At 42.8% G+C, this 25,971-nt stretch overlaps 1 pseudogene; it reads left to right on the top strand.

Moving 5' to 3' along the window:
• Nucleotides 1-2,418: 2,418 nt before the first annotated feature.
• On the top strand, nucleotides 2,419-24,972 carry LOC121569145 (annotated as a pseudogene).
• Nucleotides 24,973-25,971: the final 999 nt, after the last annotated feature.

Here is a 25,971-nt window from a genome sequence, read left to right as displayed (position 1 = left end):
CAGGGGCCTTCGAGGATCTCAAGCGCCGCTTCACGTCTGCTCCGATTCTGGTGACCCCTGACCCAGAGAGACCTTTCGTGGTGGAGGTGGACGCCTCAGAGGTGGGGGGTGGGAGCCGTCCTGTCACAGAGGGGTGCGGATGGGAGATTACACCCTTGTGCCTTCATGTCTCGCCGCCTGTCTGAGGCCGAGCGCAACTACCACGTGGGGGATCTAGAGTTGCTTGCGGTAAAACTGGCATTGGAAGAGTGGCGCCATTGGCTTGAGGGGGCTCAGCACCCTTTCCAGGTTCTCACAGACCACAAGAACCTGGAATATCTCCAACAGGCTAAGCGGATGAACCCTCGGCAAGCACGATGGTCCCTTTTCTTTAATCGATTCCAGTTCCTCCTGACTTACCGACCTGGCACCAAGAACGTCAAGCCGGATGCTCTGTCTCGAGTCTATTCTCCCCGAGTTACAAGAGAAGCCCTTGGCATCGATTATTCCGAGGTCTAGGATCGTCGCACCTCTTCAGTGGGAACTAGAAAGAGGGGTACGAGAAGCTCTTGTCCAGGAGCCCGATCCAGGCGGTGGTCCTGCCGGTCGCCTGTACGTTCCTCTCTCTGTTCGGGGCCGCGTCTTGCAGTGGGGTCATGAGTCGCCCTTGACATGCCATCCAGGCAGTGCTCGCACACTGGAGTTCCTCCGACGGCGGTTTTGGTGGCCGTCCATCAAGAAGGACGTGCAGGTCTATGTTGAGGCCTGCCCTGTGTGCAACCAGGGAAAGTCGACACGCCAGCGACCCCAGGGACTGCTCCATCCCTTACCTGTTCCTCGAAGGCCATGGTCACACCTTGTTACGGGACTTCCTCTATCCCAGGGCAACACCGTCATCCTAGTGGTGGTAGACCGGTTCTCTAAGGCTGCCCGGTTTATTCCCCTGCCCAAGCTGCCCTCGGCTAAGGAGACTGCTGAGCTCCTCATGAACCATGTCTTCCGGATATTTGGTATTCCCCTGGACGTGGTCTCTGACCGAGGTCCCCAATTCTCGTCCCGGTTTTGGGGGGCCTTCTGCAGGCTTGTTGGGGCCACAGCCAGCCTATCGTCGGGGTTCCATCCAGAGTCTAATGGCCAAACGGAACGGATTAATCAGGATCTGGAGACCACCCTGCGGTGTATGGCGGCCAGTAATCCCACGTCTTGGGCCACCTATATCATTTGGGCTGAATATGCCCACAACACCCTCCAGTCCTCAGCCACCGGATTGTCCCCCTTCGAATGCCAGTTCGGTTACAACCCTCCATTGTTTCCAGAGGAGGAGGCGCAAGTTGGTGTTCCCTCGGCCCAGCGCTTTGTCCAACGCTGTAGGCGGACCTGGAAGAAGGCCAGGCGTGCCCTCCTTCGGACCTCCCAGAGATACCAAAGTCAGGCTAATCGCCACCGCCGGACGGCCCCTAGTTTCCGAGCTGGTCAGAGAGTTTGGTTGGCCACTAAGAACCTGCCCCTCCGGGTCGAATCCAGGAAGCTTTCCCAGAGATACATCGGGCCTTTCCGCATTGCTAGAAAGGTTAACCCTGTGTCGTATCGTTTGGTTCTCCCTCGCTCCCTTAGAGTTAACCCCACTTTCCATGTTTCACTCCTTAAACCTGTCTTGTCTTCTCCCTTTGCCCCCCCACGCAGACTCCCGCCACCTCCCAGGATCATTGACGGCCAGCCAGCCTACACAGTCCGCCGGATACTGGACTCCCGGAGGGTCCAGAACTCTCTGCAGTATCTGGTGGACTGGGAGGGCTACGGGCCGGAGGAGCGCTCCTGGGTTCCAGCCAGGGACATCCTGGACCCAGGTTTGATCCGAGATTTTCGCACCCTGGGGCCAGGGTGTTCTGGAAGGAACGTCAGGAGTCGTTCCTAGAGGAGGGGGTCCTGTCAGCTTCCTGCCTCCTGTTTGTCTCCCGGGCCTCTAGAGGTCATCTGTGTTCCCCTCTGCCTTAGTTCTTCCTCATGTGTCCTAATTAGCTTGATCCAGGTCACCTGTGCCTTGTTTCCCCTTGTGTATTTTAGCTGTGTGTTTTCCCCTTGTTTCTCACTTGGTTATTGCGTCCTGACTATGTGTCTCCTGCTTTGTCCCACCGTGTCTGTCCTAGTAAGTTGTTCAAAGTTATCTTTAGTTTGTTTTTCTCCCCTCGTGGAGTTGTTTTGTTTTGCCTCCTGTTTTGGAACATTAAATCTACTTGCCTGGAGTATTGCCTTGGGTGTTTCATTTGGGTCCTACAACACCTCCTCTGTGGCTAAGGGGTAGTACCCCCAGCTCTCCACATCTGAGACCGGAGTTTCTAGCCCGGCTTGTGACAATGTGGAATAAGTCTAGGGATATGAATACTTTCAGAAGGCACTGTATGTATTCAATGCTCTGTTCATGCCTGCACAGATATAAGAATGGGGGACAGTTTGATGGCTGAGTTTGGCGCCGCAGCTTCCTTTCTGCGTAAGTCAGACAAGGAGCGTATGGAATGCCAGACTAGACCCTTTGACATAAAGAGAGAGTGCTATGTGCCTGACCCTGAGGTTGAGTACATCAAGGCCACAATCACCAGCAGAGATGGGGCTAAAGTCACTGCTGAGACTGAGTTTGGAAAGGTAAATATTTTGTTGAAAAGCATTTCTGAAAATAAATGACCTGGAAAATCATAAGATAATACATGTTTATACTAGGATAACTCTATGAGTGATGAAAAATGTGTTATAAACTTAATTGAGTTATGCGCTTTACTGATTACTATTTAAAAAAATATCCCAAGAGACGACAAAAATAAGAATCCTAACTTGAGAGCTCTAATGTTAATGTAAATCAGGCATTACATGTAAATGGGTGATTTGTGAAAATTCTATGTTGTGTGTCATCTCAAATTAGGATGAGAACACCTCTGCACCTTGAAAATGAAACAATACCATTTAATTTGCTCGTCTTTCAGACTATTACTGTGAAGGAGGACGACGTCCACCCCCAGAACCCGCCAAAGTTTGATAAAATTGAGGACATGGCGATGTTCACCTTCCTGCATGAGCCCGCTGTGCTGTTTAACCTCAAAGAGCGTTACGCAGCCTGGATGATCTACGTAAGTAATGACCTGTCTGCTAATATCTCCATTAAATCAAACCTTCATTCAATGAATGAAACTAAATCTGCGGCATTCCCTCTCGTCTTCCACAGACCTACTCAGGGCTGTTCTGTGTCACTGTCAACCCATACAAGTGGCTGCCAGTGTACGATCAGTCGGTTGTAAATGCATACAGAGGCAAGAAGAGGAGTGAAGCTCCACCTCACATATTCTCCATCTCTGACAATGCCTACCAGTACATGTTGTCAGGTAAAATATAACTTTTCCTTTTCATCTACAGAAATCAAATGATATTTGGATAATTACACATTTACTGATACTTCTCTTTCAACAGACAGGGAAAATCAGTCTGTCCTTATCACGTAAGTACATCAACCAAAGGTTATATCCATTTGAGAGGATTTCACATTAAGAGGAATTCTGATACGTCAACATTTGTATTTTCAATCCCAGTGGAGAATCCGGTGCTGGAAAGACTGTTAACACCAAGAGAGTCATCCAGTACTTCGCCAGCATTGCTGCTGTTAGTGGAAAGAAAAGTGCAGCAGAAGAAAAAAAGGTCAAATAGAATGCAAATGTTCATTATTATCGATCCTAAATTAAACATTCTTCATGGCTGGATGGGCATATGTTGACAAAATCAGTACAGATTTTTATTGCATCATTTTAACACTATATGGTTGTTGGCTTGCAGGGGACCCTGGAGGATCAAATCATCCAGGCCAATCCTGCCCTGGAGGCTTTTGGTAATGCCAAGACTATCAGGAATGACAACTCCTCCCGATTCGTAAGTTTGGTCTTGTTTGTTTGTCAAATATCATTCAAATCTTATGTTATCTTCTGGATTTGAATTGTATCCCCATTAGTTGATGTCATGACGTTAGCCAATTTTCCTCAGGTCCATCAGCTAATCTTCTCTTTTGGGACTGTCTGTGCACCAGACCTGGGTTTAAAAAGTATTTGTTTAATTTCAAATACTTTCAGTGTTTGATTGAGCCTACCAGATAGGTGGGATTTAAACTTTTAGGAATATTCCATCAGTTCCATTACACCATGCAAGCTCAATCAAGCGCACCTAAGGTATTCAAAAAGAAAACAAATACTACTTGAACCCAGATCTCGTGTGCTCATTAATTTATGCTATGACAATCATTTACAGGGTAAATTCATCCGCATTCATTTTGGAGTCAGTGGGAAGCTTTCGTCTGCTGACATTGAGACTTGTGAGTAGAATACTCAATTTGCTCGGGATTGAACAGATCTCTTTGACAGGAAACACATTAATACCAAAAGCACTTTCCATACTGATCAGATCTTCTGGAGAAGTCACGTGTAACTTTCCAGCTCAAGGCTGAGAGAGACTATCACATCTTCTACCAGATCCTGTCCCAAAAGAAACCAGAACTGCTGGGTGAGTATTGAATCATCAAACTGAGTAGGGTTGAGGTCAATTCTGGATTAAACTGAAGATTTCTGATGAAATCAAATTAAATTCTTATGATGTAACCAGCCGCGTAGCGTTATTTATGTTGTAATGTTTACTTTTTTCATGAGACAATTGAAATGATTTAAATTCCATGAAAGTACGCAACACTGAAATTGGATGCACACAAATCAATCTCCAGCTGCAGTTTTTCGAAACTTGATTAGGACTAATTTGCCTTCCTGTCTACTTATAATATAACACAATGCCAATTTTCTAATTTTCTAATTGACCCCAACCCTAATACTGAGTAGATTATGTTATGAGCTATACCACAGCATGAACACAAATTAAACTGTGCTGTTCAATTCTTTTCAGAGATGCTACTCATCACCAGCAATCCCTATGACTATGCCTTCATCTCCCAAGGAGAGATTGCTGTAACTTCCATTAATGATGCAGATGAGCTAATGGCTACTGATGTGAGTAAAATATGTACATACTGTACTTACGATAATATTCCACTTGTATCCAACTCTTTCTCCAATACAAAACAATGGCCTTTTTGGAACTAGGATGCTTTTGATGTGCTGGGCTTCTCCCAAGAGGAGAAGAATGGCATTTATAAGCTGACTGGTGCCATCATGCACTACGGCAACCTGAAGTTCAAGAATAAGCAGCGGGAGGAGCAAGCAGAGGCAGATGGCACTGAGGGTGAGTGCTGAGGATTTAAAACCTCTCACTTCATCATAAAGTAGTATCTGACAAATCTGAAAATCAAAAATCAGTCAGAGTGCCTTCCAATCACAAAACTTTTCCTTTCCAGATATTGACAAAGCTGCATATCTGATGGGCCTGAACTCTGCTGACCTAGTCAAGGGGCTGTGTCACCCAAGGGTCAAAGTAGGAAATGAGTGGGTCACCAAAGGTCAGAATGTCGACCAGGTGAGTCTCAAAATTGTTTTACATTTCAATGAGCTAATAATATTTTGCATAACACTTCTGTATAGGGTTGCTAATATTTACATACCTGTAATTCCCGCATTTATGTTGAGGCTATGTTTTGGTAATTTATTTTCTTAATATTTTGTAGGTGTACTACTCTATTGGTGCACTGTCAAAGAAAGTTTACGAGAACATGTTCCTCTGGATGGTGATAAGAATCAACCTTACATTGGACACTAAGAACGCTCGTCAGCACTACATTGGTGTGCTGGACATTGCTGGCTTTGAGATCTTTGATGTGAGTGTTTGATGTAAATTTGATAACATGTCATCTAGAACATTACAGCTGACAAAATAAAGCAACTGAACTTCCCTTCCAGTTCAACACCTTTGAGCAGCTGTGCATCAACTTCACTAATGAGAAGCTGCAGCAGTTCTTCAACCACCACATGTTTGTGCTGGAGCAGGAAGAGTATAAGAAAGAGGGCATCGTCTGGGAGTTCATTGACTTTGGCATGGACTTGGCTGCCTGCATTGACCTCATTGAAAGGGTTGGTGTCTTCAGTTGTGCAGTAGTTTATATGATGTGTACAGAGTCATCTTTGAGATTTCAAACATTACAAGGGAAATCTTCATAAATGTGCTTCCATGACAAATTATTCTGATATTTATTCACTATGCTTTTCCCTTAGTATTAATTTATTTTCATTCATTCCTTCCACTAGCCCATGGGTATCATGTCCATCCTTGAAGAGGAGTGCATGTTCCCCAAGGCCAGTGATAATACATTCAAAGCTAAGCTGTATGAAAACCATCTGGGCAAAAATGCATGCTTCCAGAAGCCTAGGATTGTTAAGGGTAGACCAGAGGCCCATTTCTCCCTGGTTCACTATGCTGGCATTGTTGACTACAACATTGGTAATTGGCTGGTGAAGAACAAGGACCCGCTGAATGAGACTGTGGTCGGACTGTTCCAGAAGTCAAGTCTTAAGTTCCTGGCCAACCTCTTTGTGAACTATGCTGGTGCAGAAGGAGGTACTATGTGTTTCTATCTGCAAAGACTACAACATACTAAAATAAATAGCAATCCACAGTATATGATAGTAGTAATAATAGTATATTTGAATTGTTATTTCATTATCATACAGCTGCTGAAGAAAAAGCGGCTGGAGGAAAAAAGAAGAAAGGCTCTTCCTTCCAGACTGTGTCTGCATTGCACAGGGTAAATCTGAGCTTAAATCAATATATTTCGGATGTTTTCACATGGAAGATTATTAACAAATGTATTATATTTGCACTAAATTTTAGATAACATGTGGTGGATTGGCATGTTAGCATTAAATGCCGTTATGACTCGTGAGGTGATTGGAAACTCATTCACTGATGGAAAATTCTACATTTGTCATACTCACAGGAGAACTTGGGTAAACTCATGACCAACTTGAGGTCTACTCACCCTCACTTTGTGCGTTGCATCATCCCCAACGAGACCAAGACTCCTGGGGCCATGGAGAATCCTCTGGTCATGCACCAGCTGCGCTGTAACGGTGTTCTGGAAGGCATCAGGATCTGCAGAAAGGGCTTCCCCAACAGAATCCTGTATGCTGACTTCAAACAAAGGTAAAAATAATTATGTGTTTCCTTTCCAAAATAAATTAAACTGTTTAACTATTCAGGCGTTCCCTTTTTTAAGATAATTGCTTTCTGATTTAAATTCAGATACCGCATCCTCAATCCAAATGCTATCCCTGAGGGTCAGTTCATGGACAACATGAAGGCAGCTGAAAAACTCCTGGGCTCTCTGGACATTGACCACACCCAGTACAGATTAGGACACACTAAGGTAAGTTATTTAAATAGATGAAAAGCAATAAGACCTGTTGGACCAGGATGGAAAAATTGCAGCAATATTACCTATACACCTCTATCAGGTTAACCTGAGCAATGCCTCTGATATACCACTGATAATGCTTACCTCATGTCATCTGTCTCTAGGGAAAATGGGTCAAGTCAAGATAAAAACTGAGTTGACAAAACATTATGAATAAATGGGTCAAGTTTTAACACCTGCTCCAGGTGAAAGCTATGATCCCTTATTGATGTCACTTGTTAAATCCACTTCAATCAGTGCAGATGAAGGGGAGGAGACAGGTTAAAGGAGGTTAAGCTTTAAGACAATTGAGACATGGATTGTGTATGTGTGCCATTCAGAGGGTTAATGGGAAAAACAAAAATGGAAGTGCCTTTGAACTGGATGTGGTAGTAGGTGCCAGGCGCACTGGTTTGTTTCAAGAACTGCAACGTTGCTGGGTATTTCACGGTTAACAGAATGTTCCACCACCCAAAGGAAATCCAGCCAACTTGATACAACTGCGTTGGAGTCAACATAGGCCAGCATCCTTGTGGAACGCTTTTGGCACTTTGTAGAGTCCATGCCCCAACGAATTGAGGCTATTCTGAGGGCAGAAGGGGAGGTGCAAGTCAATATTAGGAAGGTGTTCCTAATGTTTGGTATACTCAGTGTATACTTGGTATAGTGCCACCATGTGGTAGATCCAGATCTAAAGTAGCTACTTATAAGCAATTCAAAGCATTGTGGCCATACTGTTTGAGATAGACTTTCTGTCCATGTTTTTAAAGACCTTGCCAAATTGTGTAGCTCTTGGTCAACATGCTGGGACTGAAGTTCTAAAATCAACAAAGTGGCTGTAGACCCGACTTTTCTGGACCCTTCTTCCCGAGGATAAAATGTCCCGAAGGTCTCTGCTCTACTCGTAGAGAACAGGCTACTCTGGCAAATTGTGCTTGTTTAATAAAGTTAAATCAAAGCTGAATCAATGTCTGTAAGATCACAATGACAGTATTGAACATAACAGAACTGACTATAATAGCATAGTATAACGTTACTGTAAGAAAAAAAACATTTCTTATGAGATTTTAGGAGGATTGTGCAAATGGTCGCATTGGCCAGAACTCATCAGCGTGCACCACTAAGCAAAATATGTACTTTAATTGAAACAAAACACAGGTATGCTACACTCTCTGAACAGCGCCGGAAGAAGATGGCTGCCGTTTTACAGCCCTCTAACCAATTGTACTATTATGTGTGTTTTTCCGCGTTATTTGTAATTTATTTTGTACATAATGTTTCTGCCATCGTCTCTTATAACCAAAGAGAGCTTCTGGATATCAGGACAGCGATTACTCACCTCGCGTTGGACGAAGACTTTTTCTTCAACGAGGCGTTCGCGAAGGATATTCTACAGACACCCAACAAGGCCCAGATCCCCGTCATTCGCGTGAGGAAGAGACGGAGATATCGTGGACGCAGATCCGGGTGCCTTGTAAGGATCCGACGGCGAACGAGTAAACTGCCTCTCCCATCAATCCTATTAGCCAACGTTCAAGCTTTTGAGAATAAAATGGACGATTTAAGATTACGGTTATCCTACCAACGGGACATTAAAAACTGTAATATCTTATGTTTCACGGAGTCGTGGCTGAACGACAACAATGACAACATTCAGCTAGCAGGCTATACGCTACATCGGCAGGATAGAACGGCAGACTCCGGTAAGACAAGGGGTGGCGGTCTGTGTATATTTGTAAACAACAGCTGGTGCACAAAATCAAATACTAAGGAAGTCTCGAGGTTTTGCTCGCCTGAGGTAGAGTATCTTATGATAAGCTGTAGACCACACTATTTACCAAGAGAGTTTTCATCTATATTTTTCATAGCTGTCTATTTACCACCACAAACCAATGCTGGCATTAAGATTGCACTGAATGAGTTGTACAAGGCCATTAATCAACAGGAAAACGCTCATCCAGATGCAGCGCTCCTAATAGCCGGGGACTTTAATGCAGGGAAACTTAAATCCGTTCTACCTCATTTCTACCAGCATGTTAAATGTGCAACCAGAGGGGAAAAAACTCTAGACCACCTTTACTCCACACACAGAGACGCATACAAAGCTCTCCCTCGCCCTCCATTTGGCAAATCTGACCATAACTCTATCCTCCTGATTCCTGCTTATAAGCAAAAACTGAAGCAGGAAGCACCAGTGATTTGGCTAATAAAAAAGTGGTCAGATGACGCAGATGCTAAGCTACAGGACTGTTTTGCTAGCACAGACTGGAACATGTTCCTGGGATTCTTCAGACAGCATTGAGGAGTACACCACATCAGTCACTGGCTTCATCAATAAGTGCATCGATGATGTCGTCCCCACAGTGACCGTACGTACATACCCCAACCAGAAGCCATGGATTACAGGAAACATCCGCACTGAGCTAAAGGGTAGAGCTGCCGCTTCAAGGAACGGGACTCTAACCCGGACGCTTATAAGAAATCCCGCTATGACCTCCGACGAACCATCAAACAGGCAAAGAGTCAATACAGGTCTAAGATTGAATCATACTACGCTGGCTCTGACGCTCGTCGGATGTGGCAGGGCTTGAAAACTATTACAGACTACAAAGGGAAGCACAGCCGCGAGCTGCCCAGTGACACAAGCCTACCAGACGAGCTAAACCACTTCTATGCTCGCTCGAGGCAAGCAACACTGAAGCATGCATGAGAGCACCAGCTGTTCCGGACGACTATGTGATCACGCTCTCCGTAGCCGATGTGAGTAAGACTTTTAAGCAGGTCAACATTCACAAGGCCGCAGGGCCAGACGGATTACCAGGACGTGTACTCCGAGCATGTGCTGACCAACTGGCAAGTGTCTTCACTGACATTTTCAACATGTCTCTGACTGAGTCTGTAATACCAACATGTTTCAAGCAGACCACCATAGTCCCCGTGCCCAAGAACTCTAAGATAACCTGCCTAAATGACTACCGACCCGTAGCACTGACGTCTGTAGCCATGAAGTGCTTTGAAAGACTGGTCATGGCTCACATCAACAGCATAATCCCAGAAACCCTAGACCCACTCCAATTTGCATACCGCCCCCAACAGATCCACAGATGATGCAATCTCTATCGCACTCCACACTGCCCTTTCCCACCTGGACAAGAGGAACACCTACGTGAGAATGCTATTCATTGACTACAGCTCAGCATTCAACACCATAGTGCCCTCTAAGCTCATCACTAAGCTAAGGATCCTGGGACTAAACACCTCCCTCTGCAACTGGATCCTGGACTTCCTGACGGGCCGCCCCCAGGTGGTAAGGGTAGGTAACAACACATCTGCCACACTGATCCTCAACACGGGGGCCCCTCAGGGGTGCGTGCTCAGTCCCCTCCTGTACTCTCTGTTCACCCATGACTGCATGGCCAGGCACGACTCCAACACCATCATTAAGTTTGCCGACGACACAACAGTGGTAGGCCTGATCACCGACAACGATGAGACAGCCTATAGGGAGGAGGTCAGAGACCTGGCCGTGTGGTGCCAGGACAACAACCTCTCCCTCAACGTGACCAAGACAAAGGAGATGATTGTGGACTACAGGAAAAAAAAGAGGACTGAGCACGCCCCCATTCTCATCGACGGGGCTGTAGTGGAACAGGTTGAGAGCTTCAAGTTCCTTGGTGTCCACATCACCAACGAACTATCATGGTCCAAACACACCAAGACAGTCGTGAAGAGGGCACGACAAAGCCTATTCCCCCTCAGGAGACTAAAAAGATTTGGCATGGGTCCTCAGATTCTCAAAAAATTCTACAGCTGCACCATCGAGAGCATCCTGACTGGTTGCATCACCGCCTGGTATGGCAACTGCTTGGCCTCTGACCGCAAGGCACTACAGAGGGTAGTGCGTACGGCCCAGTACATCACTGGGGCAAAGCTCCCTGCCATCCAGGACCTCTATACCAGGCGGTGTCAGAGGAAGGCCCTCAAAATTGTCAAAGACTCCAGCCACCCTAGTCATAGACTGTTCTCTCTGCTACCGCACGGCAAGCGGTACCGGAGTGCCAAGTCTAGGTCCAAAAGACTTCTCAACAGCTTCTACCCCCAAGCCATAAGACTCCTGAACAGCTAATCATGGCTACCCGGACTATTTGCACTGCCCCCCACCCCATCCTTTTACGCTGCTGCTACTCTGTTAAGTATTTATGCATAGTCACTTTAACTCTACCCACATGTACATATTACCTCAACTACCTCAACTAGCCGGTGCCCCCGCACATTGACTATGCAACGGTACCCCCCTGTATATATAGCCTCCCTACTGTCACTTTATTTTACTGTATATATAGCCTCCCTACTGTCACTTTATTTTACTTCTGCTCTTTTTTTCTCAACACTTTTTTGTTGTTGTTTTATTCTTACTTTTTTGTTTAAAATAAATGCACTGTTGGTTAAGGGCTGTAAGTAAGCATTTCACTGTAATGTCTGCACCTGTTGTATTCGGCGCATGTGACCAATAAAATTTGATTTGATTTGAAATAGCTCACTCTACAGAAGATCAAAATGCATATTCCCATTTAACTGATTAAGATCAAATGGTTGGCATGCAGATCTTGCAAAGATGTTTCACCGGTAATACTTGAAGAATTATCATTCACAACTGACAGTGAGAAATGTGAAGGGAGGGGGACAACAAAAATGTGTGCGTGAAGTAGGCCTGAAGGTAAAGAGAAACAGAACATGATACCGATCTTTCCAGCGGGATCCAGGGGGGCGATACGGGGGCAGAACGGGACGGTTACCTACGGATCCACAGCCTTGGCCCAATATCATTCGCTCATTAGAGGGCCAACTTGTGGTCAATTTGTGTCATTTTCGTAAATAGGCATGAAATCAGAAATCTAAACATGACTAAGTTTTGTACATCTAGGGGATACCACATTCAAGTTATATATGGTCAACTGGCATAAAAATACAATCCTGCCAAATACAAGACAATCCAAGCACCACATTATGAACTTGTGTATCTTTAGGTGTTCTTCAAGGCTGGTCTCCTGGGTACCCTTGAAGAGATGAGAGACGATCGTCTCGCTCTAATCATAACTGGCCTCCAGGCCCGATCACGTGGTCTACTTGCCAGAATTGAGTTCCAGAAAATTGTTGACCGCAGGTTGGAATAAGAATAGATACAACTTCTGCAGACAATATGGTGGAGGAAGAAAATGTTGTATAATAAGCTAATTCTATTCAATTTCACAGGGATGCCTTGCTTGTGATCCAATGGAACATTCGTGCCTTCATGGGCGTCAAGAATTGGCCTTGGATGAAGATGTACTTCAAGATCAAACCTCTGCTGAAGACAGCAGAGACTGAGAAGGAGATGGCCAACATGAAGGAAGAATTCTTGAAGCTTAAAGAGGCGTATGCTAAATCTGAAGCCCGTAAAAAGGAGCTGGAAGAAAAGATGGTGTCCCTTCTCCAAGAGAAGAATGACCTGCAGCTCGCTGTCCAAACTGTGAGTAACTTTAACTGCACTACAGTTGTTGCATTCACACCCTTTGTCAAAATGGCCTTTCCTAGAGAAATTGAAAAACAGAGAGAGGAGAAACATTATTTGCTAAATAGATACATACAATCAGTGGAGCATTTGTCGATCATTTGTACTGTCCAAATATTTTGCCACCAAACAAACTTCATATACTTACAATATATTGACTCATTGACAGCAAGAAGACACTATTGGTGATGCTGAAGAGAGATGTGAGGGTCTGATCAAAAGCAAAATCCAGCTTGAGGCCAAAGCCAAAGAGCTGACAGAAAGACTGGAGGATGAGGAGGAGATGAATTCTGAGCTAACTGCTAAGAAGAGGAAGCTGGAGGATGAGTGCTCAGAACTCAAGAAGGACATTGATGATCTGGAGCTCACTCTGGCTAAAGTGGAGAAGGAAAAGCATGCCACAGAGAACAAGGTAAAATACATTCTCCATTCTTGTGATGTAAAAATTCTAATTAAGTGGTTTGGATAAAAGTGTAATGACGCTGTTCTGTTTCTGTAGGTTAAAAACCTTACTGAGGAGATGGCAGCTCTGGACGAAATCATTGCCAAGCTGACCAAGGAGAAGAAGGCTCTGCAGGAGGCTCATCAGCAAACGCTGGATGACTTGCAAAGTGAGGAGGACAAAGTCAACACGCTGACCAAAGCCAAAGCCAAACTGGAACAGCAAGTTGATGATGTGAGTATGAAATAGGAATTCATAAAAATTACAACAAAATTAGTAATATCCTAAAAATAGGCTACAGTAAATTGCTTACTCCGAATATTGTTTAATCTATCCTTTATCAGCTTGAAGGGTCTCTGGAGCAAGAGAAGAAAGTGAGAATGGACCTTGAGAGAGCCAAGAGAAAGCTGGAGGGAGACTTGAAGTTGACCCAGGAGAGCCTAATGGACCTGGAGAATGACAAGCAGCAGCTGGAGGAGAGAATGAAGAAGTGAGATCACAACCCACAAAATCGCATGAAAAGTTATTTTACAGACAGCGCTAAAATGTTTGCTTTACTTATCAGGAAGGACTTTGAGATGAGCCAACTCAACAGCAAGATTGAGGATGAGCAGGCCTTGGGTGCCCAGCTTCAGAAGAAACTGAAGGAACTGCAGGTAATTCAAGAAAATTGTTGAAAAGCTTTACTTGTTAAAGTTAAATTTTTAGTAGATAAATTGAATTCCTACCATTTCAGGCCCGCATTGAGGAATTAGAGGAAGAGCTGGAGGCTGAGAGAGCTGCCCGTGCCAAGGTGGAGAAACAGAGGGCAGACTTGGCCAGAGAACTAGAAGAGATCAGTGAGAGGTTGGAGGAGGCTGGTGGTGCTACTGCTGCCCAGATTGAGATGAACAAGAAGAGGGAGGCTGAGTTCCAGAAGGTGCGCAGAGACCTTGAAGAAGCTACTCTGCAGCATGAGGCTACAGCTGCAACTCTGAGGAAGAAAAATGCTGACAGTGTAGCTGACCTGGGAGAACAGATTGACAACCTTCAGAGAGTGAAGCAGAAGCTGGAGAAAGAGAAGAGTGAGCTCAGGCTGGAGCTGGATGATGTGGTCTCCAACATGGAGCAGATTGTCAAGGCTAAGGTCAGTGGATTCATAATGACAAAATACAGATCAGAGAGATATAGCAAATGGAACTGTACATGCTCTTAGGTTAGTAGACAGAATATATGACGGTTGTGCTGTGTTATCTAAAAAACAAATGTTTTCAGACAAACTTGGAGAAAATGTGCCGCACTCTAGAGGACCAGATGAGTGAATACAGGACGAAAGCTGAGGAAGGACAGCGTTCCATCAATGATTTCACCATGCAGAAAGCAAAGCTTCAAACTGAGAATGGTATATTAACTAAAAACCTGGACATTGATATGAACAGACAAAATTAATAACCACAATTAGTAATATAATTTAAAATAATTACAATTGCATGAAAACAGGTGAACTTGCCAGACAATTGGAGGAGAAGGATTCTCTGGTCTCCCAACTGACCAGAGGTAAGCAGTCCAACGTTCAGCAGATTGAAGACCTCAAGAGACAATTGGAGGAGGAAGTCAAGGTATTTAGACAAATAATGCAGTGGCCCTTATCTAACTACATTCATCCTCAGGCATAATTACAGATCCTTTTTTACATTTCCTTACCAGGCAAAGAACGCACTTGCCCATGCAGTGCAGTCTGCTCGCCATGACTCAGATCTGCTGAGGGAGCAGTATGAGGAGGAGCAGGAGGCCAAGGCTGAGCTGCAGCGTGGCATGTCCAAGGCTAATGCTGAGGTGGCTCAGTGGAGAACCAAGTATGAAACTGATGCCATCCAGAAGACTGAAGAGCTTGAGGACGCAAAGTAAGGAAGTTTTCTTACTTTCTCTTACTTTTCAGGCTATTGAACCTTGGCTGATAGGGCGATACACAAATGTACATGATGAATAAATAATACATTGATTACCTGTTAAACAACCATTATACTTTATTTCAGACAGAAAAAAGGTAGCTGTTCTGAAATGTGTTTCTCATCTATGCCAATCTAGGAAGAAGCTGGCTCAGCGTCTGCAGGATGCAGAGGAAGCTGTGGAAGCTGTTAATGCTAAATGTTCATCCCTGGAAAAGACTAAACACAGACTCCAGAATGAGATTGAAGATCTCATGGTGGATGTGGAGAGATCCAATGCAGCTGCTGCCTCTCTGGACAAGAAGCAAAGGAACTTTGACAAGGTAAGAAAATAAGTCCTATTAGCCTTAATTATAGTACATGATATGGGTGGCAGGTAGACTAGTGGTTAGAGAAGTGGGCCAACACCCTCAGACGGGAAAACCTGGTGAGGAGTTAGCCGGCAACCAGAGTGTTGCTGGCATCGTCCTACATCCTACATCGCCTTCGTTGTGCCCTTGAGCAAGGTACTTAACCACCAATAATTGCTCCAAGGGCGCTGCACTGCGGCTGACCCATTGCTTCCAGCCCCTGTGTGTCTCGGGGGGTTGGGTTGTGAGCATAAAGACACATTTCTGTTCTTTGTAAGTTATTGGACAATAAAGTACATCTTATCTTAATCATACACTGTATTCCAACTACCTAAAATACCTGTATGATTTTCAGGTTCTGGCTGAGTGGAAGCAGAAGTTTGAGGAGTCTCAGACTGAGTTGGAGAGCTCCCAGAAAGAGGCCAGATCTCTCAGCACTGAGCTCTTCAAACTCAAGAACTCTTATGAGGAGTCTCTGGATCATCTGGAGACCATGAAGAGGGAGAACAAGAACCTCCAAGGTCAGAGCATAATAATTAATGGCCTATATAACTTAGTCAATTAAATATTGATATGATATAGAGATCAGTTTTCACAGAAAATGTTTGATGTTCAATTATATTTTTCCACAGAGGAAATTTCTGACCTGACTGAGCAGCTTGGTGAGGGGGAAAGAGCATCCATGAACTGGAAAAGATCCGTAAACAGCTGGAGCAGGAGAAGGCTGAGATACAGTCTGCTCTAGAGGAAGCTGAGGTGAGACTGGAAAATATTTACTCGTAGTGAAAGTACCAGAATTACATTTAAAGATTTTACAAACTATGGGTGGCTGTGTTCTCATAGGGCTCCCTGGAGCATGAGGAGGGCAAGATCATGAGAGCTCAGCTGGAGTTTAATCAGGTGAAAGCTGACATTGAACGGAAGATGGTGGAGAAGGATGAGGAAATGGAGATGAATAAGAGGAACCAGCAGAGAGTTGTGGATACCCTGCAAAGCTCCCTGGAGTCAGAGACTCGCAGCAGGAATGAAGCTCTCAGGCTGAAGAAGAAGATGGAGGGAGATCTCAATGAGATGGAGATCCAGCTCAGCCAGGCCAACAGGCAGGCATCCGAGGCCCAGAAGCAACTTAAGGGTCTCCATTCCCATCTGAAGGTAATATTTCCACACCATTGAATTAAAAACATTGCATTTGCCTTAAAAAAAAGCCACACTGTGTAACAATAAAATAAATATAGTAAAATTCTCTCTACAGGATTCTCAACTGCAGCTGGATGATGCTCTTCGTGTCAGTGATGACTTGAAGGAGAACATTGCCATTGTGGAGAGACGCAACAACCTGATGCAGGCTGAACTGGATGAGCTGAGAGCCCTGGTGGAGCAGACTGAGAGAGGCCGCAAACTGGCTGAGCAGGAACTGCTTGATGTTAGTGAGAGAGTTCAGCTGCTGCACTCACAGGTAAGACAGTAATAGATAACAATTAGGGATCTCCTTAAATATCTGCTACTTGAGGTATGTAGAGGTAATATACAAATAACGTTTCATATATATGTAGAACACCAGCTTACTGAGCCAGAAGAAGAAGCTAGAGGGCGACACATCCCAACTTCAGAATGAAGTGGAGGAGGCTGTGCAGGAGTGCAGAAATGCTGAGGAAAAGGCCAAGAAGGCCATTACTGATGCTGCCATGATGGCAGAGGAGCTGAAGAAGGAGCAGGACACCAGTGCTCACCTGGAGCGCATGAAAAAGAACATGGAGCAGACTATCAAGGACCTGCAGCACCGCCTGGATGAAGCTGAACAAATCGCCATGAAGGGTGGCAAGAAGCAGATCCAGAAGCTGGAGGCCAGAGTAAGTGTCTAAGCTACATTCCTTTCTATTAATTCAATGTCACATTTCATATTTCTAGACATATTTCTATCTTCAATATTGAAAGTAGTGGTAACTAACAAAATAATTGGAAATGGTGTGTTAACGTTGATCATATCTTTCTAGGTGAGAGAGCTAGAGAGTGAAGTGGAAATGGAGCAAAGGAGGAGCAGTGATTCTGTGAAAGGAGTCCGTAAATATGAGAGACGCATCAAGGAGCTCACATACCAGGTACATCATAAACTTTAAGTTGAAAGTGCACTATTAACATGTTCAGAATCAAATGTAACATTTATATTGTATTCAGTATGACTCTATTTATTCCATTATTTTTGGGTGCAGACTGAGGAAGACCGTAAGAATTTGAGCCGTCTGCAGGACCTGGTGGACAAACTGCAGCTGAAGGTCAAATCCTACAAGAGAACTTCAGAGGAGGCCGTAAGTAGAAAACCTTCCATCATCCAACTGATGCATTTGTAATTCTCAAATTGTTGTGTTTGCTAGAAACTTAAATCATATTTAACATTTTTCACAGGAGGAACAAGCCAATGCCAATTTGGGCAAGTTCCGTAAGATTCAGCATGAACTGGATGAGGCAGAAGAGAGGGCTGATATTGCTGAGTCTCAGGTCAACAAGATGAGAGCCAAGAGTCGTGATGCCGGCTCCAAGGTCAGTGAATTTGCTGTCAATGTACAGTGTTGTAATGGTTGTAATTTTGCAGCTTCCCATGGCAAAAGCCTCAACCTTAAATAGTTTTAAAGTCTGGTATCTGGGACTCTGTTTAATGGTCATTTCAATTCTCGATATTCACCCATGTATTCCTGAAGAAAATAAGTAATAAATGCATAATTTGTTACCAAGTAACTATACATACCTGTTGAAGTTCCCCATTGTAAAATTTCAACCAGAGTACACAGTATAAAATGTTTTACAGTACACAGTAAAATTTTAATCTTCTCATAATCCATCCATCCTCTCTGTCACAGAAGGGAAAGGATGAGGAGTGAGGCCAAGAGTTGTGATGCCGGTTCCCAGGTCAGTTCTTTCAATCAACATAATTACGTTGGTTATAATTTGAAAACTCCCTTATGTCATGTATGATGACAGACCCAACCTCAATTGCTTTGTAAGTATAAAGGGTCGATTGCAACTAACAAGCTGAACTTCTCAGGTACCACTGTGTTAGCGCTGGTTTCCTCAAAACAATACTACCGGGAGATTACACGGAGCTCTGCCCTAAAATATCCGTGGCCGCAACGAAAGGAACACCGGAATAAACTAGCAGACCAGATAAAATTATGTTTTTACCGCGCCAAGCCAGCTTGATACTAGACTGCGGAAATGGCCATTGTCTGCGTTCACTACTCCCACCCGAATTAAGTAACATCAAGAACAACGAAATCTATATAGGAAAACGTTTAACTGAGTAATGTCATATAACAACTGAAAAAATATGATTAGACTAGAATCTCCTGGTAGTAGAATGATGTAGTTATCATGTTTAATTGCAGACTATTACTTACCCAAATTATGCCTACATCGAGGCTACTCGTCTGCGAAAATAACGTTACTGAAGACCAACTTTTAATTAATTAAAACATTGTAAACAAAAGTGATATGGATTGCAGCAAAATGTGTGATAGACAATCTACATATCAATATAAAATGAAGCACTTTGCATTTTTAATTGATTAAAGCTAAAGTTCTCCATAAAAACCCTAACTCTTAATAATAATGCTCATGTAGGCTTCATTAAATAATCCACAACAGTATTTTTGTCTATCATTACATTTTGGCTGTCATTTTTTTCGAAGATGTCCTTTTCTGGCCAGAATGCAAGGAGGACATAATTTCAAGGCTTAAAGAAAACAACAATGGTTTACTGCAAGCAACACAAGCTACAGATGCAGCTTTTGTGAGCGCTTTTCTGGATCAGAAATAAAACAAATTATACTGACATGATGTGAGACGACACTTGTATATCTGGGGATTAAACATTTATGTCAATAATGATCACTCATATGCAGATAATGAGATATGTGACTAGTTAGCTAGCTATAGCCAGTCAGTAAATTCCCAATCAATGTGAAGAGGCTGTCATTTAAACAGTTTATACTAGCTAACTAACTAGCTAGCTACATTATTGAGTTAATAAGAAATTGTTGGATGACATAAGTCATGTATAATGAATGTTAGCAAGTTAATACACTTAGCAGAAATATTGTTTCCCAATAAGTAATCTAGCTAACTAGCTAGAAATTTAGCTAGCTAGACAGCCATTGATTCTGCAGACAGCTAACTATCTAGTTAACTAACCAAATCGAGGCTAACTAGCTAGCTACCACATTAAAATTAATTTAAGTTATGATATTTCTGGTTAAATGTTACCATATAGCTAGGCCTGTTCTGCTAAATATACTGTGAACACAAGGTTAGCTAGCTAGCTAGCTAACGATAGCTAGCCCAAGTGTTGCTAGATAGTAGCTAGCTAGCCAAGTAACGTTATACCATGATCTCTCCTGGTGAAATTTCTTTGATTATTTTTCTCAATCACAAATACTCTCACCATTTTAGCGCTGTCCATTCATAAACATCACTGTAAACTGTAGTGTCGTTTCAAGTGGTTTATTATAATTAGCTAGATGGAGAACAGCATCTTCTCATTCTACAGCATAAATCCGACTAGACTATCCGGCGGGAAGGTCTCACTGTGCAGCACAAGTGAAAAGTGAAAACTACTTCAAAATCCCAGCTCTGGAATATTTCCTCACTGGAATAGCTGGATCAAATGTAAAACGTAAAATAGAGTTCTGATTGTTTTTAATTGTGTACAATATCGAACATGTGAGCTCAGAGATTGTGTGAAATTGTGCACCTAAATTAGATGATTTTGACCTTTTCAGATTATGGAATTTTCACAATGCCTTGAAATGACATAATTTTCAAGCATTCCAAAGGAGCATGTTGACATGTGGTCATGCCTCTCTTAGTGTTAAATCAAGGATACAAAATGTACTCTGACTGAAATATTATTGCAGATAATTTTATAATGTTATTAGCTGTTATATAAAGGTAAAACCCATCCAAAAAACAGGGAAACCTTTGCATGTTACCTTTTAAGATAATAATAAGAAATTCCTTTACCTACCACATTTCTTTCCAATTCAGAGATTGTTTCTTTAATATAGCACAATATGCCACAGTAGGCCAGCCGACTGGCCTAATTAATGTAGCCCTGTAAGAAAAGATAAAGGTTCACTATTCAGTGTTATCACGATCTACAAATAAATAAATAATCACGTCTATCCACACAAACATGTCCATATTTTATTTAGAAGAGTAAAATGATTAATTGATTACATAAATTGGAAACAAAAAAATTAAAAGGAGTACACCAACATGACTTTTCCATTCATACAATGTGTAGTGTATGCTACATTGCCATAGTACAGTGGCTTGCGAATGTATTCACCCCCGATGGCATTTTTCCTATTTTGTTGCCTTACAACCTGGAATTAAAATTGATTTTGGGGGGGTTTGTATCATTTGATTTACACAACATGCCTACCACTTTGAAAAAGCAAAATATTTTTTATTGTGAAACAAACAAGAAATTAGACAAAAAAACAGAAAACTTGAGCCTACATAACTATTCACCCCCCAAAGTCAATACTTTATAGAGCCACCTTTTGCAGCAATTACAGCTGCAAGTCTCTTGGGGTATGTCTCTATAAGCTTGGCACATCTAGCCACTGGGATTTTTGCCCATTCTTCAAGGCAAACTGCTCCAGCTCCTTCAAGTTGGATGGGTTCTGCTGGTGTACAGCAATCTTTAAGTCACACCACATATTCTCAATTGGATTGAGGTCTGTGCTTTGACTAGGCCTTTCCAAGACATTTAAAAGTTTCCCCTTAAACCACTAGAGTGTTGCTTTAGCAGTATGCTTAGGGTCATTGTCCTGCTGGAAGGTGAACCTCCGTCCCAGTCTCAAATCTCTGGAAGACTGAAATAGGTTTCCCTCAAGAATTTACCTGTATTTAGCGGCATCCATTATTCCTTAAATTCTGACCAGTTCCCAGTCCCTGCCGATGAAAAACATCCCCACAGCATGATGCTGCCACCACCATGCTTCACTGTGGGGATGGTGTTCTCGGGGTGATGAGAGGTGTTGGGTTTGCGCCAGACAAACAGTTGAAGTCGGAAGTTTACATACACCTTAGCCAAATACATTTAAACTCAGTTTTTCACAATTCCTGACATTTAATCCTAGTAAAAATTCCCTGTCTTAGGTCAGTTAGGAACACCACTTTATTTTAAGAATGTGAAATGTCAGAATAATAGTAGAGATAATTATTTATTTCAGCTTTTATTTTCTTTCATCACATTCCCAGTGGGTCAGAAGTTTACATACACTCAATTAGTATTTGGTAGCATTGCCTTTAAATTGTTTAACTTGGGTCAAACGTTTCGGGTAGCCTTCCACAAGCTTCCCACATAAAGTTGGGTGAATTTTGGCCCATTCCTCCTGACAGAAATGGTGTAACTGAGTCAGGTTTGTAGGCCTCCTTGCTCGCACATGCTTTTTCAGTTCTGCCCACACATTTTCTATAGGATTGAGGTCAAGGCTTTGTGATGGCTACTCCAATACCTTGACTTTGTTGTGGTTAAGCCATTTTGTCACAACTTTGGAAGCATGCTTGGGGTCATTGTCCATTTGGAAGACCCATTTGTGACCAAGCTTTAACTTCCTGACTGAAGTCTTGAGATGTTGCTTCAATATATCCATATAATTTTCCTTCCTCATGATGCCATCTATTTTGTGAAGTGCACCAGTCCCTCCTGCAGCAAAGCACCCCCACAGCATGATGCTGCCATCCCCATGCTTCACGGTTGGGAAGGTGTTCTTCGGCTTGCAAGCACCCACTTTTTCCTCCAAACACAACGATGGTCATTATGGCCAAACAGTTCTATTTTTGTTTCATCAGACCAGAGGACATTTCTCCAAAAAGTACGATCTTTGTCCCCATGTGCAGTTGCAAACCGTAGTCTGGCTTTTTTATGGCGGTTTTGGAGCAGTGGCTTCTTTCTAGCTGAGCGGCCTTTCAGGTTATGTCGATATAGGACTCGTTTTACTGTGGATATAGATACTTTTGTACCGGTTTCCTCCAGCATCTTCACAAGGTCCTTTGCTGTTGTTCTGGGATTGATTTGCACTTCTCGCACCAAAGTACGTTAATCTCTAGGAGACAGAACGCGTCTCCTTCCTGAGCGGTATGACGGCTGCGTGGGCCCATGGTGTTTATAGTTGCGTATTATTGTTTGTACAGATGAACGTGGTACCTTCAGGCGTTTGGACATTGCTCCCAAGGATGAACCAGACTTGTGGAGGTCTACAATTTTTTTTCTGAGGTCTTGGCTGATTTCTTTTGATTTCCCCATGATGTCAAGCAAAGAGGCACTGAGTTTGAAGGTAGGCCTTGAAATACATCCACAGGTACACCTCCAATTGACTCAAATGATGTAAATTAGCCTATCAGAAGCTTCTAAAGCCATGACATAATTTCCTGGAATTTTCCAAGCTGTTTAAAGGCACAGTCAACTTAGTGTATGTAAACTTCTGACCCACTGGAATTGTGATACAGTGAATTATAAGTGAAATAATCTGTCTGTAAACAATTGTTGGTAACATTACTTGTGTCTTGCACAAAGTAGATGTCCTAATCGACTTGCCAAAACTATAGTTTGTTAACAAGACATTTGTGGATTGGTTTAAAAATGAGTTTTAATGACTCCAACCGAAGTGTATGTAAACTTCCGACTTCAACTGTAGCGTTTTCCTTGATGGCCAAAAAGCTCTATTTTAGTCTGACCAGAGTACCTTCTTCCATATGTTTGGGGAGTCTCCCACATGGCTTTTGACGAACACCGAACGTGCTTGCTTATTTTTTTCTTTAAGCAATGGCTTTTTTTCTGGCCACTCTTCTGTAAAGCCCAGCTCTGTGGAGTGTACGACTTAAAGTGGTCCTACGGCCAGATACTCCAATCTCCGCTGTGGAGCTTTGCAGCTCCTTCAGGGTTATCTTTGGTCTCTTTGTTGCCTCTCTGATTAATGCCCTCCTTGCCTTGTTCGTGAGTTTTGGTGGGCGGCCCTCTCTTGGCAGGTTTGTTGTGGTGCCATATTCTTTCCATCTTTTAATGATGGATTTGATGGTGCTCCGTGGGATGTTCAAAGTTTCTGATATTTTTTTATAACCCAACCCTGATCTGTACTTCTCCACAACTTTGTCCCTGACCTGTTTTGGAGAGCTCCTTGGTCTTCATGGTGCCGCTTGCTTGGTGGTGCCCCTTGCTTAGTGGTGTTGCAGACTCTGGGTCCTTTCAGAACAGGTGTATATATACTGAGATCATGTGACAGATCATGTGACACTTAGATTGCACACAGGTGGACTTTATTTAATTAATTATGTGACTTCTGAAGGTAATTGGTTGCACCAGATTTTACTTAGGGGCTTCATAGCAAAGGGGGTGAATACATATGCACGCACCACTTTTCCGTTATTTATTTCTTAGAATGTTTTGAAACAAGTAATTTTTTTCATTTCACTTCACCAATTTGGACTCTTTTGTGTATGTCCATTACATGAAATCCAAATAAAAATCAATTTAAATTACAGGCTGTAATGCAACAAAATAGGAAAAACGCCAAGGGGGATGAATAATTTTGCAAGGCACTGTTTCAGTTGTACAAAATGGTTGTCAAATAGATAAATCGCCCTTAAGTCTTCTGAAAAAGCAGGGTTAATTTGTTCCGATGATAATACCCACCAGAGGGCGACCATATCATGGCATCAATCAGGGCTACAAGCTCACGCTGACATCCGCAAGGGAGCGACAATTCGGTGGCCAATGATGGTTGCAATTGAGATCAGCTGTGAGGATGATTTTATTGCGTATTGATGGTTTAACGATAGATTACCTTGTGTACGCCTACCAATGCTCGTTGCAATTGACCCATGATGTCCAATAACATACTCTCATTCATATAACTGTAAATTTAAATATTGTTCCCAGTCATGTTTTTGTTTTTTAATTGTGCAAAAGCATGATATATATGTTTCAGTGGTCACTTACAATGTGATGGATTTATTGCAATAAATACTGGACATCGTTGCTTCATTAAATATTTAGTGAAATCATGAATTTACTAGTAGACACAGTTGGTGTTATTCATGATGTTTATAGTGTATTCTATTCACTCAAACAATGAGCCCCAAAGTTTAATATGTAGTTGACGACACACAGAATATTGTAAGAATGTTTTTAGTGTTTACAGTGGTTTATTACATTTTAACCTTCATCCATCTTCTGTCACAGAAAGGACATGATGAAGAGTGAAGCTCTCGGATGGACCTTTCTGAAAATCTCCTGACTGTAGTGCTTTAGTTTATCTCTATTCTCCATGTAACATGAGCAGAATAAAGAATAAAGTACATTCAAATAGCCCCTCTGTGTATTGCTTGATTCTATTACAAACAGGAATTCTAGACTAGATTTTGGAAGAATGGAATTCACTATTATTTAACAAAATTAAGTTAACACTGGTTTTCATACAATGATATGAAACGTACCTCACAAAGAATTATGAAAATAGACACATTTCCCTCGCTTTTATATCTGGGGTGCTCCTGAGCCAAATTGGGTCCCTTAAATGGACAGAGATATTGTTCTGAAAATACATCATTAGACAGAAATGGACATACTTACCCACACCCATGAGAAATATCATATTTTGTTCGCCTAACATTAAGGATTTGTGTGGTTTCATGAAAAATTGTAACCCTCAAACAAACTAGATTTTTTGTAAATACAATGCATTCGGAAAGTATTCAGACCCCTTCCCCTTTTCCACATTTGTTACTTTACAGCCTTATTCGAAAACTGATTACATTAAAAATGTTCCTCATCAATCTACACACAATACCCCATAATGACAAAGCAAAAACACATTTTAGTACATTTTAGCAAATTTATTAAAAATAAAAAACAAAATTACCTTACTTACATAAGTATTCAGACCCTTTTCTATGAGACTCGATATTGAGCTCAGGTGCATCCTGTTTCCATTGATCATCCTTGAGATGTTTTTACAACTTGATTGGAGTCCACCTGTGGTAAATTCAATTGATTGGACATTATTTGGAAAGGCACACACCTGTCTACATAAGGTCCCACAGTTGGCAGTGTTGTCAGAGCAAAAACCAAGACATGAGGTCGAAGGAATTGTCCGTAGGGCTCCGAGACAGGATTCTGTTGAGCACAGATTTGGGGAAGGGTACCAAAAAATTTCTGCAGCATTGAAGGTCTCCAAGAACACAGTGGCCTCCATCATTCTTAAATGGAAGAAGTTTGGAACCACCAAGACTCTTCCTAGAGCTGGCAGCCCGGTCAAACTGAGCAATCGGGGGAGAAGGGCCTTGGTCAGGAAGGTGAC

The sequence above is a fragment of the Coregonus clupeaformis genome, chromosome 7 (assembly GCF_020615455.1).
Source record: "Coregonus clupeaformis isolate EN_2021a chromosome 7, ASM2061545v1, whole genome shotgun sequence".
NCBI classification, from domain to species: Eukaryota; Metazoa; Chordata; class Actinopteri; order Salmoniformes; family Salmonidae; genus Coregonus; species Coregonus clupeaformis.
The sequence above is the reverse complement of the archived record's forward strand: the minus strand, read 5'-3'. Positions and strand labels throughout refer to the sequence as shown.